The sequence below is a fragment of the Cnephaeus nilssonii genome, assembly GCF_951640355.1.
Source record: "Cnephaeus nilssonii genome assembly, chromosome: 11".
In the NCBI taxonomy this organism is placed as follows: Eukaryota; Metazoa; Chordata; class Mammalia; order Chiroptera; family Vespertilionidae; genus Cnephaeus; species Cnephaeus nilssonii.
In genome coordinates, this window is record NC_137082.1 from 33166117 (window position 1) to 33181038 (window position 14922).

Sequence of the window (14922 nt, forward strand, 5' to 3'; positions counted from 1 at the left end):
GCGTACAGCTTCTCTCTGGGGCCTCATCGGGGCAGCTCGGGGACCGGAGTGACTAGATTTCTCTCACAGGCCTGGTGTCATCACTCACATGTCTGGAGGGTGCTACTGGCAGGCGCTGGAATGTCACCTACTCGTGGCCTGGTGCGTTTGCTTCCTATGGCCGCTATAACAAATGACCATACACGTGATGGCTTAAAGCAGCACACATGTATCACTTTACAGTTCTGTAGAATACAAGTCCAACATGGGTCTTGCTGAGCTAAAACCAAGGTGTCCACACGGTTGCATTTCTTTCTGGAGGCTCCGGGGAAGAATCTATATCCTTGCTCTTCCACGTCTAGGGGCCGCCCACTTTCCCTGGCTCATGACCTCTTCCTCCATCTTCAAAGCCAACAAGGTCGGGACAAGTCTGCTTCCTGCTGCCGTTTCTCTGGTTCTTCCACTCTTGCCTCCTTCTTCCACCTTGTGATTACACTGAGCTCACCCGAATGATTCAGGATAACCTGCCTATTTTAACAGTCAGTGTATTAGCAACCTGAATTCCATTTCTGACCTTAATCCGCCTTTGCCAGGGATTCGAGGACATGGACATTTCGAGGAGCTGCTGTTCTGCCTACCCTAACAGGAGAGAGTGAGGGAGGGGGAAAGGCGTGGCTGGTCTTCTCTCTCTCTGTCTGCACATACACAGTCCACCGTGTTCTAATGAATGGAGAGGCCCTGCATTAAAGGGGTAGCCTCCTAGTGGAATGTCAGGAGCTCTGGGATGCTGTCCCCAGAGTCTGGCCTTACTCTTCTTCCTCAAGTCCATGCTTCTCTTCAAGAGCTCCAGCTTCTTCAAACCTTCAGGGGGCAAATCTCCACCTGCCTTTTAGAAAACCCTGCTCCCTACCCACCAATGTAAGTCTTGCCTCCGAATTATCTCCCTCCCGAGCAGTACATCTTCAGAAGTCCGAGGTATTGGGGGTAGATTAAGGCTCCAAGTGCCCCGGCAGGACAATCAAGGGTGTTCTTAGTTCTTCTAGTCTTACAGGACAGTCCAGAGGGTGACACTCCACATCCAGGTCTCTTCAAGGTTTGCCCACCTGTGTGCATGAGGTGGTGACCATTTTACATGGCCAATTGCCTGGAAAGTAATTGTTGGATATCACACACAACTGCACTAACTCTAACGCTCACTGTATCAGAAAGGGAATGTAAATCAGTGAAGCAGACTGGGCGAAGGACATTAAGGAGCATCAAGGTCTGTGGCAAATTGGAAGCACCTGTCCTGCCCCTCGGGGAGGGACACAACTAAACTGCCTATTACTGCTGTTAGGATACGAACCCCGTGTTGCCAAATATTTCTTCTTCTTTTTTTTCCACAAAAGCCAGCAATCCAGATATTTGTGTGAAGTATCTCAATTCTCTTTTTTTTTTTTTTTTTTTTACGTTTTTATTGATTTCGTAGAGGAAGGGAGAGGGAGAGAGAGATAGAAACATCAATGATGAGAGAGAATCATTGATTGGCTGCCTCCTGCACAGCCTCTCCTGGGGATCGAGCCCACAACCCGGGCATGTGCCCTTGACTGGCATCAAACCTGGGACCCCTCAGTCCGCAGGCTGACCCTCTATGCATTGAGCCAAACTGGCTAGGGCTCAATTCTTAAATCATTATTGCTAATTCCAATTTTTAAAAACCCTAGACAGGAGAAACAAAATATGTCCACCAGCCAAATTCTGACCAGAGGCTGACAGTTTGTAACCTCTGATCCAAACCCAGATAGTGATAGAGAAATGTAGTCTCAGTCACCCCCGGCCTGCAAGGTCACCCCTCCTGCCAGATTATAAAGAACAGCTTGTTCCTTTTTTTTTTTTTTTTAATATATTTTATTGATTTTTTACAGAGAGGAAGGGAGAGGGAGTTAGAAACATCGATGAGAAACATCAATCACCTGCCTCCTGCACACCCCCTACTGGGAATGTGCCCGCAACCAAGGTACATGCCCTTGACCGGAATCGAACCTGGGACCCTTGAGTCCGCAGGCTGACGCTCTATCCACTGAGCCAAACCGGTCAGGGCTAGCTTGTTCCTTTTGTTCAACTCCTCTCAGTCCCCTTTCCACGGATGCCTCTCCAGGCCCGTTGGGATATCAAAGGTGCCCAGGCCCGGTGGTATATTTTTTAAATTGAACTTTGAATGACAGAAATAATAGATTTTAATTATGAGGGTATGTCAAAACAATAGAAAATAGATGCATTTGTCTGTTAAGCTGCTCTCAGCTACACATGATAGAAATCCTTATAAGGATATTTTCTAACAAGAGTCCAGAGGTAGGCAGTTTTAAGGTTGATTCATCGGCCTGAAAATCCCAGGACACTGAGTGTGCAGCTGCATAATTCTCTAGGCTTTTTCTTCATGGCTGCAATATGGCTGCCACAGCTCCAAACATCACATCCTCACACCATATCCCAAGTCAGAACGGAAGGGGAAAGGTCAGAAAGACGTTTTCTTTTTACCAAGGAGGAAGCTGTTCTCCCAGCAGTTTCCCTTTATATCTCACTGTCCAGACGGAGTCTCACGGCCACCTCTAGCTGCAAGAGAGGCTGGGAGAGCAACTGTTTGGCACAAATGAATGGGATTGCCTCACCTGGCGTGGGCCAATTACAATTCACCCCTTGCTGCCCTAACAAGATGGCTTTGGGGAGCAACGGAGAAGTGGTTATGAGTCGTTGAATGGGTGGATTTGGCATTTGTCACAGAACTCCTTGTATTCTTCCCCCAGTTCCACTCTTCTCCCTGGAGTTACCCACCATTGGCATTTTATGATGTACCCTTCCAGATGTTTTTGCCTACTTCCATATACGCTGGAGCAGACATCTGGCAATTTTTCTTTTCTTCCACGCTGTCGGGGCTACGATTGTGCTGTTCTTCTCTTTTTCATGGGTCAAGAATAAGCCTGATTGCTCTAAGCCAGAGATCGGCTTAAAGATGGACTGCCATCCAGCCGTGGTCAATGAGGTGTGAGGGAAGTTGGCTGGAAGGTTCTAGAAAAAGTTTCTTTGCTCTCACAAAAGTGCTAAGACACAAACAAAAAAAGAGCTTCCGCAGAAAGGGACCGTCCCTTTTCTTCTACTGGTCATTGAGATGTATGCGAGTGATGCCTGGAACTGTAGCCAACATCTTGAAATTATGACGGAATCTAGTCAGAGAATAATAGCAAAGTAGGAAGATGGGAAGTACCGAAGTCACTAACAATGAAGTCCAGCCACGGACTCAACCATTCCTGAGGCAGCCCCACCTCTGAACCTATTGCTATGTCAGAGAATATGTTTTCAGTGCCGAAGCAAATTATCTTGAGGATTTCTGTACCAAAGTCAAAATCATCTGACGTATACAGGTTTAACTTGCTTGTTTAAAATATATTTATTTACTTATTTCAGAGAGAAAGGGAGAGGGAAGAAGGGAGAGAGATAGAAACATCAATGATGAGAATCATTGTTTGGCTGCCTCCTGCATGCCCCACACTGGGGATCGAGCCCACAACCCGGGCATGTGCCCTGACCAGAATCAAACTGTGACCTCTTGATTCATATGCCCATGCCAGCTGGGCTTTCTTTACTTTTTTTCACATAAATGGGATCACACTTATATGCGTTAGGACTGACATTTAGTTGCAAAGGATGAAACTCAAAATAGCAGTGATCAAAACAAGATAGGAGTATATTTCCCTCTCACGGAAAGGAAGTTCAGAAGCAGGCAGTCCAAGGCTGGCATGCATTCCACAGTGCACGACCCTGGCTCCTTCTATCTTTTGGGTCCATCTTCCATCCCACATGCTGCTCAAGCTGCAGCCATCACATCCTAAACTCCAGCAGCAGGAAGTGGTGAGGAGCCTGAAAAGGCCCGCCTCTCAGAAGATGCACACATTACCACTGCTTACATCTCATTAGTCACATCACCACACTTCATTGCAAAGGTGCCTAGGGTATTTTATTCTGAATAGCCATGTATCAACTCAAAATCAGGGATTTAATGTTCAAGGAACGATAGGACAGACATTGAAGGGCAGCAAGCAATATATCTCTGCCATGACACTGTAAATATTGGATGTAATTTGCTTTTTTGTTCAATTTATTCTGATTTTCTATGCAAGCCAATACATACAAATGTACCTCGTTATTTTGACAGTTATTTTGTTCTTTTTTAAACCCTTTGAGAACGTTCTTCTTTTTTTAATATATGCATTTAACTCTATATTAGAAAAAAGCTATGTAAGTTATATAAAGCTCTAAATTTCCCTCTAAGTACTGCTCTAGATACATCCCACAAATTCTGGTGTGTTGTATCTTCATTATAATTCAGTTTAAAATATTTTCTAATTTCCCCTGTGATTTCAGACGTATAGTGATATGTAGTGTTTAAATTTCCAAATATTTGGGGTGGGAGTTCTATATGTCTTTTTGTTATTGATTTATAATTTAACTCTATTGCAAATTTGAGACTTGTTCTATAGTTCAACATGTGGTCTTTCATGATCCATGTTCCGTGTGCACTTGAAAATAATATGCATTCAGCCATTGTTGGTTATAGAGTTCTAAAAATGTCGATCAGGTCAATATTATTGATAATGCTGTTCAAGTGTTCCATATCCAAAATGATTTTATGCCTACTTGTCTTATCCGTTGCTGAGAAAGGAGTGTTGAAATCTCCTTTTGGTCTGTCCATTTTTTCTTTTCCTTGTTCTTTTTCATTGCTGCAAAATATTCCTCAGTATGGATATAAATATTTCCCCCATTGAAGGACATTAAGGTTATTGTAAATGGTTTGCCCTTATAGTGTGCACTGAATATTCTTGCACACATAGGAGAAATTACCAAATTCAAAATTACTAGGTCAAAGGGCATGTACATTTTACATTTTGACAGACACTACCAAATGGCCCTCCAAAAGGACTGGTTTTGCTTATATTCACACCAATAGTGCCCAGTTCCCCACACCAGGATCCACATTAGCTATCACTAGTTACAATATTATAATTTACTAGAGGCCCAGTGCATGATTGAATCATGCACGTGTAGGGTCCCCTACACGCTTTCGCTTTTCGCGGTGGAGCTGGGTGCCTGTCCGCTGGTGCACCAGGCCTTTCAGAAGCCTCCGGCTCGGCGGAAGCTTCTGAAAGTCCTGGTGCCGGAGCAGACAGGCACCCAGCTCCCCCACTTTTGATGGTCTGCGGCCGCTGAGGGGGGCTACCCTGCTGTTGAGAGGCGCAGGGGGCAGGGCTCCCGCCCCCTGCGCCTCTCAATGGCCGCTGAGGGGGGCTGCCGTGGACACCTGGCTACCCTGCCGTTGAGAGGCGCAGCCAGGTGTCCACGGCAGGCCCCCTCAGCGGCCGCAGATCTGGATCTGGCCGTTGAGAGGCACAGGGGGCGGGAGTCCCGCCCCCTGCGCCTCTCAACAGCAGGGTAGCCCCCCTCAGCGGCCGTGGATCCGTGCCTCTCAATGGCCGGATAGGCCACCCCGAGTCCCGCCCCCCAGCCTCCCGCCGCCCAATCATGGGCGTAGCGGAGTGATGGTAATTTACATGTTACTCTATTATTAGATAGGATAAGAAATATACATGTGTGATCACTCAGATGATCAAAATATATTTCTCAGATATATCTGGTCTTCACCCATACAATTCCTGGCTCACAGCTTCCAAAATCCTTGAAATTTCCTGAATGATAAGGCAATGGGAGCATCTTTTGATGTAATATTTGGTCTTATTATTCATAACAAGCCCCTTTCCACTACAACTGGATTTATGTTAGTGAAAGTGATTTTTGGAAAGCACCTAAGGACAGGTCTGGCTGCCAAGGAACCCACCATGAATAGAGGTGTGGAACTTCCAGTTCCACCCCCTGACTTCCGGGGAGGAGAGAGAGGCTTAGAGGTGAGTCAACCACCCATGGCCAATGAGTTACTCAATCATGCTTACATAATGCAGCCTCCAACGGGTACAGAGACCCTCCCGGTTGGAGAATCAGAACACGCCCACGAGCCAGCGCACAGGGCCCCAAGCTTCACCAGGACAGACGCTCCTTTGTTTGGGACCTCACCGTCTGGCTATTGATTTGTACCCTTTAATATCTTTTTTTAATAAATCAACTATTTTGTTGGTAAAGGGTTTCCCTGCGTTCTGTGAGCCATTCTAGCAAATTAATCAAATGCAAAGAGAGGGTCCTGAGAACCTCTGATGTTTAGCCAGTTGGTCAGAAGTACAGATAACGCGCTGGACTTGCGACTGGCATCCTGAGTTGCAGGGGGTCATTGGAACCTCCTGTCTGTAGTTGATCAGTCAGAAGCACAGGTAACAACCTCAGCTTGCAATTGGAGTCTGAATTGGAGGGCAGTCTTGTGGGACTGAGCCCTTTACCTGTGGAGTCTGATGCTATCTCCAGGTAGATAGTCTGAGAATTGCTTGTTAGTCTGGGGAAACACACACACACACACACACACACACACACACACACACACACACACACACGTACCGGAATTGAGTTCAGGACACCAAAAGACCAATCTTTTCTCATTTGATATTCTCTTGGGAAAGAAAGTGTCTCATTGCTTACTTTGTATTTCCCTAATTATAACAAAGTTGAGCAATATTTCTCTCAATGACTGTGCCCTTAGCTGCCCAAAACTCCAGTGAAGCTTTGAAATTACAGTTCCCAAGGGCTGGATTAAATTCTTTTTTTAAAATATATTTTTATTGATTTCAGAAAGGAAGGAAGAGGGAGAGAAAGATAGAAACATCAATGATGAGAGAGAATCATTGATCGGCTGCCTCCTGCACGCCCCCCACTGGAGATCGAGCCCGCAACCCAGTCATGTGCCCTTGACCAGAATCAGTCCGCAGGCCAATGCTCTATCCACCGGGCCAAACCGGCTAGGGCTGGATTAAATTATTAGCCTAGGGCCTAAGCTATTCCACTCTTCATTATCTGCCTAGAATAGAGGGATGTGTTTTTTTCTTCCAGTTACCAGAGCCTTGGTTAGAACAGGGAGTCTGGAATCAGCCAAACCTGAGTTGGACTCCCTCTGGCTCAGCCATTTTGACAGCTGTGTGACTGAGGGCAAGTTACTTAGCCTCTCTGAACCTTTGGAGCCTCAGCTTTACAAAATGGATGACAAACATTTTGCACAGGTGTTAGATGGATTAGAAAGCAGGTATGTAAAGCGCCTAGCACAGCATCTGGCACCTAGCAGATACTAATATAACAAGTTAATTTTTAAAAAAAATAGGTATTCAGTCCAGCTGGCAGGACTCGGTGGTTGAGCATCAACCTCTAAACCAGGAGGTCATGGTTCGATTCCTGGTCAGGGCATATATCCCAGTTTGTGGGTTTGATCCCCAGTGGAGAGTGTATAGGAGGCACTTAATCGATGATTCTCTCTCATCATTGATGTTCCTATCTCTCTCTCCCTCTTCCTTCCTCTCTGAAATCAATAAAAGTATATTTTTTAAAAAGAAGTCAACTGGCTTTTTTTTTTAAAAAAGTATTCAGTAAGCACATGCAGAACACTGAGTTAAGCCCTTGTCTCAGATCATTTCTTTAATCCTCACAACAGTAAGAGACAACGTCGTCTTACAGACGAGGAAAACCGAGGCTCTAAGATGGTAAGTATCATGTCCAAAGTCACACAGTCATCAGCAGAGCTAAGGCCTAAATAAAAAATGTCTGCCTCCCCAGCATGCTTCCCAGGGTAGCTAGCTCATTTCATCGATTAAGAAACTGAGGCCCAGAGAGATAACATTACATACTAAGTCAAATGGTGAGTGAGCAGCAACCAGTGGACCAAATATTTTCCTTCCTGGGTCTGGGTGACCCGCTGGAGAAGAGGCTGCAGGAGTGGAGGCAGGGACAGCCACCCGGCAGAGGAGTCAAGAGCATGGAAAATGTCTCTTTCAGCCAATTTTCCTGAGGAACCCTGGCGGAGGCTCAGGGCTGGGAATGGAAAGTGTGCAGGGAGGAGGCGGCAGCCCCATCCATCCGGGGAAGCTGTTTGCAAAGTCCTGCTGAAAGAGGCAAGGGGGGTAAGTGGGGGGTGGGGGTGGGGGGTGCTGGGCCTGGAGTGGGGGGAGAGGAATAGCTCTGGGAGGCTGAGGATCTGGCATCTGCCCAAGGCCTGGTCTCCCGGGAGAGGAGGAGCAGGCCTCCCCAGCTTCCTGCTTCCTCCTTGGGCTCCCCCGCGCTGGCAGCTCCTGCTGTGCCCTGCCCACTTGTCTGGGCATCGGCCATCCTGGAATTGAGACGCTGGCAAATCTGACTCTCTGGGGACTGTGCACGGCTGACTCAGGGAGGCGCAGTGGCCAGGAAGGAGGATTGATCCTACACTCGGAGATCGTGACCAGAGCTGCCTTGAACGCGATCCATCGGCTTCATCAGCAGCCAGAGCTCTGGGATATCAGTGGGACCCTCGGCCCAGAAAACCTCCCTTCACTGCTCACAGTGCCTGTATCCCACCACCATCCATACACACAAGGCTGGTGCTCAGCATGGAAAGGCATGGCCGTGCCAGTCATCAAAACATTTAGATACGTTCTAACTGGTTGTTAATAAGCCCGGTCCCAACTTCCCTCCAAGTACCCTCCAAGCATAAAGGCCACTGCAGTCCCTCCCTCTGGGACCACCCAGACCTCCTCACTTACAGGCACTGAAAGATTAACACCTGCCACAGCAGCGTAGTCCAGGTCCTGTGGGTAGATTGGTGAATGACAGTCATAACAGCTGTTAATATTTTTAAATATATTTTTATTGATTTCAGAGAGGAAGGGAAGAGGGGGGGGGGAGAGAGAGAGAGAGAGAGAGAGAGAGAGAGAGAGAGAGAGAGAGAGAAACATCAATGATGAGAGAGAATCATTGATCAGCTGCCTCCTGCACGCCTCACACTGGGGATCGAGCCCGCAACTCCAGCAACCCGGGCATATGCCCTGACCGGGAATTGAATGGTAACCTCTTGGTTCATAGGTCAACGCTCAACCACTGAGCCACACCGGCTGGGTTGTAAATATTTTCCTATTACTCTTGGAAACAACCCTTTGGCTTAAAACTGCCTTTGTTGAAAGGCAAATTGGTAGAAATTTAGAAGTGAAAGGGCCTTGTGCAGCCTTTTACTTTTCCAGATGAGGACACTAAGGCCCAGAGAAAAGCAGAGACTTGCCCAAGGTCTCAGTGCCTGTCTGTATAAGAACAGACATTAGAACACAGGTCCTTGACACCTGACACTTCCCTTGGGTGTCAACGCATCGGGCCCCACACACTGAGCTTCAGTGGGCGATTGAAGGAGGTGAAGGGGAGGAACCTGTCTGAAGGCAGAACTGATAGCCAATCACGTGGCCCTTGTACCTTGTAATTGTAGTCCTAGCAACAACCACCTTGGTCACTGGTTCCACAGAGATAGTTGTCATGGTGACCACCCCTGGGAGGTGGGGGGTGCCAACTTCCTGACACCAAGAGCCTTAAGATAAACCCAGAAACAAGTCTGTTCCATAGCACTGACCCAGATCAGAGCTCCCGGTAGGAAAGAGACTCGCCCAGCACCACACAGCAAGTGGTGGGGAAGCCCAGCCTCCCCAGCCCAGGGCTCTCACAGCAGCCCCACCCCGTCCATGGCTGACTTCCCTGCCCCCATCCCTCTGCCTGCCTTGGTGCTTCCCACATTCCTCCAGCCCTCATGCAGGACCTCCTTCCCACGGCATCTCACCCTTGGCTGCCTGTCAGCCAGTTCATCCTCCTGGGAACGGCCGACGTGAACTGAACGGCGGACTCGTTGCAGGGGTTTCCATCATCAGCTGAGACTCCCTGAGGACCAGAAAGCCCTCAACACTCTTTACCTCCAAAGGCAGTCATCTCCCATGGTGGGCCTTCAAGCACGGTGAGCGCAGGCTTGAGGCTCTCTTTGGCGGTCAGGCCCTGTTCTCTGTGCGACGTCAACGAGAGCAGCTGCCCATTGTGAACAGGCTCTGGGCTAGGAGGCCAATGGCCTGGATTTGGGCCCCACTAAATCTGATCAAAAGTGCTCGTTTGTTTTAATCCTCACCCAAGTGCATGTTTTTTCAAGAGAGAGAAACATCTATGTGAGAGAGAAACATTGATGGGTTGTCCCATGCACACGCCCTACCAGGCATCAGACCCATAACCCTTCTGTGCACGGGACAATACGCTAACCACTGAAAAACACCACCCAGGGCAAACGTTTTGCTTTTATCAAGTCCCTTCTTCTCTCTGGGACTCTGTATCCCACTAGAGAGATGGGGATGAGAACACAGTTCTATAACCGGCCCCTCACCACCACCATCATAAGGCCGCTGGCGACCAGATACAATCTAGCATTTTAGTATTATTAAACAAGGGAGGGCTGTGGTTTAAAGAACCGGCCTACCTCTCTGGTACCTCCTTTTAGAATAATGGAACCTCAGGATTGAAAGGGTGGTCCCTACACGATGAAGAGCTTAAGCAAAAGCAGGGAGGCTGAGAAGAATCTAGGGACCTATGAGTAACTAGTGCACTGAAGTGTAGGATGTAATGCTGGGGAGGAAGAGAGAGTAAGCTAGAAGAGAGAGTAATCATCAAATCCCAGGGGTGAGGACATTGCCCCATGGGCCTCAGGGACTCACTGAAGGCTCTGAGACAGCCTCCTGCCTGACCCATGTAATTTTAATACTGCGGCATTCCACTGTGTAGGATGAGGGACAGCCTGGTGGCAAGAAAACATGGTGCATGCCAGGAAATCATTCACTCCTCCGGTCATTCAATGAATATTTTTATTAGATACAATCCAAGCTGCGTGACCTTGGACAAATTATTTAGCCTCTCTGTACCTCAGATTCCTCATGTGTAAAATGAGGAGGAGTCCTGGCTGGTTTGGTTCAGTGGTTAGAATGTTGGCCTGTGGATGGAGAGGTCTCAGGTTCGATTCCTGGTCAAAGCACATACCTCAGTTGCAGGTTCAATCCCCGGCCCCAGTCAGGGCGAGAGCGGGAGGCAACCAATTGATGTGTCTCTCTCAGATCAATATTTTTCTCTCTCTCTCTCCCTCCCTCCCCCTCCCTTCCACAGTCTCTAAAAATCAATGGAAAAAATACCTTCACTCCTCAGGTGAGAATTTAAAAAAATGAAAGCAAAATGAGGAAGAAAAGATGCCTACCCATACATAGGTGGTGTGAGGGTAAGATGAATTAATACATGTAAATGTTAAGCACCCTGCATGGGATTAAGTTCTCCATGAATGTACATTGTAATTATCATGATGATTATTGAACATCTACTATGTGCCTGATGCCCTCTTGACAGTACAGGTACCATGTGAACATTGTACTCAAGGGGCTCACATCTAATAGGGGAGAAAAAAACTTAAAAAGACCAACTTCAAAAAAAAACAGAAATAATAAAAATAATTACAAATTGTTGCATCAAATGTAAATCTTAATCACCCTCCCCCCCCCCCGCCCCGCCCAACTCAGGTGTGCAAAAAACATTCATTTCTTTATTTTCTCAAAAAACAAATTAAAAAAAGGAACCCTCCTGCACTGCTGGTGGGAATGCAGACTGGTGCAGCCACTGTGGAAAACAGTATGGAGTTTCCTCAAAAAACTAAAAATGGAACTCCTATTTGACCCAGTGATCCCACTCCTAGGATTATATCCCAAGAAAACAGAAACACCAATCAGAAAAGACATATGCACCCCTATGTTCATAGCAGCACAATTTACCATAGTTAAGATTTGGACACAGCCTAAGTGCCCATCAGCAGATGAGAGAATTAAAAAACTGTGGTACATCTACACAGTGGAATACTATACTGTGCTAAAAAAGAAGGAACTCTTACCATTTGCAACAGCATGGATGGACCTGGAGAGCATTAGGCTAAGCGAAATAAGCCAATTGGAGAAAGATGAATATCTCATGATCTCACTCATTTGTGGAATATAATGAACAACATAAACTGATGAACAAAAATAGAGCCAGAAGCATCGAACAGACCATCCAACCTCGGAGGGAAGGCAGGGGAGGAGGGTGGGAAAGAGATCAACCAAAGGACTTGTATGCATGCATATGAGCATCCACAGACAGTACGGGGGTGAGGGCATATGCTGGGGGGTGGGAATGGCTGGGGAGAGGTCAATGGGGGGGGGAGGAGACATATGTAATACTTTAAACAATAAAGAATTTAAATTTTTAAAAAATTAAATTCTGTTCCTATCCTCCACCCTTCTGGACTGGAGGGAAATTCACTCTCCATCCTCACCTGCCAGGGGACAAGGAGGAAAACCAGGGTCTCTCCCTGGCACTGGACCATGGGAGGCCTCTAACCACAGCGTCCAAACCCTCAACTGCCCCTGAAGTCCAGCAGCCCCACTTCCAAGCCAAGAGAGGGAGTCTTGCTGGAAGCCTGGGTCCAGCCTCCCAGGTACACTTTCCATTCATCCCCACAGAGTCTGGCCGCCTCTTGGGGCACTGCCCAGAAAGAGACAGGAAGATCCCCCCAATCCCAGACTCCTTCCTCCTTCCTTCTCTGCAGAACCTCCAAGAGCTCCTTTCTCTCCCCGTGTCCTTCCCTCTCTACACCAAGCGTCGGCAAACTCAGTCTCCAGGACCCACATAGTTAACAAAACGTTGAGACTTGGTGACCAGAACGCACATGATCCACAAAGAGGGGACAGCCCAGCTCAGCTCACCCAGATGCCATCAGGCAGTGTTGCCTAATGGTTAGAAGACCATCTTCTAGAGCTATGCTGCCTGGGTTCAAATTCTGGGGTTGCTCTTTACTGTCTGTGAGTTCTTAGGCAAGTCACGTATCCACTCTGTGCCAGTTTTCTTAACCCTGAAAAAGAGTCATACCTGTTCCTATCCGTGTGACTTCATGTGAGAAAGCCCTTCGAATGGTGCCTGACACTGGTCGGTACTCAGTAAGTATCAGCACCCCTCACATGAAAACGCAGGCTGAGATGGCCAGATCCTCTAAATATTCAAAAGAGGTCCGATAGCCAACTTTTTATTTTGAAATTGCTCTTTTTTTTTTAACATTGGCAACTGAGTGAAAACAGTTGTTAAACCTTGGTGAAGGTCATACAAAACACATCTGTGAGCAGGATTGGGCCCATGAAACTGGCGGTTTGCAATATCTCCTCTGTTGAAATGTATCAAAAATGGAAGCCAGAAAGGAAAGATTCTTGGAGGCCGTCTTTGCTTTGAACCCATGACCAAACCCCCCTAGGCAATAGATACAGAAAGGGCAGGAGAAAATGCAAATAAATATATCAAATTATCCTGGTAGATGGCGCATTGCACGTTGAAGTGCTATGTGCTATGAGGACTTTTTTATAAGTAACTGAGATAAAGAGTAGGAAGGTGGTTAGGGAAGGTGACATTTAAGCTGAGACCCAGGGGAAGGAGCTAGCTCAACAAAAACATCAGGGAGATACAGAAGAGCATTCCAAAATATATGTTTTTAATTTTTAAAAATTAAAATATTTAATGAAGAAAAAAACAAAAACACATCAGGGAGAAAGAAAACCAGTCAGGGAGGAGCTGCTCATGTAAAGGGCCTGAGGCAGGAAAGAGCTTGGTGCCGAAGAGGCAAGCAGTAACGGATGAGCTGGACATCTAGGCAGATGCAGCTCGCGAGGGGCCTCGAAGACCGTGGTGAAGACCATAAAATTACCTTGAGGGCAATGTGGAGCCATTGGAGGGTTTCAAGCTGAGTGGTGTGATGTGGAGCTGACTCCTGGAGATGAGTTGAGAAGCTGTTGAAAAGGAGAGACCATGTGGCCTGGAGGGCCAGCAGCCTTGGGCATAGATAGCCCCAGATTTCAGTGTCTTGATTGAACTCTATGTCAAAGGCTGGATCGAAGCCGCAGAGCAGACCTGATGCTTTCCATAGCCATGCAGTAGCCTTCCCATGGCCAGTGTGCCTGGGCCCATCTTAGACCACCAGGGCTGCCTGTTGACTGGTCTAGGCTGCCCTCTGCTGGCAAAAGAGGGCCCTCCTCCCAATTCCAGATTGAAAGAGGGAGGATGCCTGTCTCCCACCAATCTTCCCCGGCTCAGTTAATGGCATCTCCGTCATCCAGTAGCTCAATTCAGAAACCAAGGACTCAGTTTCTCCTCTGCATCAGGGAGTCCTGCTGATTCTATTTTTTAAATAAAATAATAAATCATAAATTTCCTCAATATCTATTAATCCCATCCACTCTCCCCATTCCCACAGGCTCCACCCTAGCCAAAGCCACCACCATCTCTTCTTTGCTCTATTTTTTCACTTTTACTCTTGTCCTGGCCAATCCAATTCCCGCTCCGCAGTCAGAATGCTCCTGACATCCTATGATTCCACAATCCTTTCTCCTCAGTTTATAACTCCTCATATCAACCACTGTTGGACCAAATATACACACAGGCCCACCTACCCAGGGCTCTCTGCAGGTGTGGAAAACTACGAAGATGCGGGAGAACAGGAGAGCTCACCTCAGAGCCTCACAAGCAGGCACTTGGCCTCCCCACTCCTCTCTCCATGTGGTGTCCCAGCCTCACACCATCTCACTGGCTCCTCTCCTTCCTCTATCCTCCTTCGTTTGTGTCTGTCTCATTCTCCCCCTCCCACAAATCCCTGTTAATTTCTAATGCAAAGCAGATTGACCATTTCTGTTTCTTTGGCATCTACCACCCAGAGTTCTTAAGGTTTCACATTGCCCTCAAGCAGATTGTCATTGTCCTATATAATAAAAGCCTAATATGCTAAGTGTCTGGTTGTCTGGTTGTCAGTTCAACCAATCGAAGCGTAATATGAATTATATGCTAAGGCCGCTCAACTGCTCCCTATGACATGCACTGACCACCAGAGGGCAGACACTCCAACTAGTAGGTTAGCTTGCTGCTGGGACTGAGTGAGATGGGCCAGAC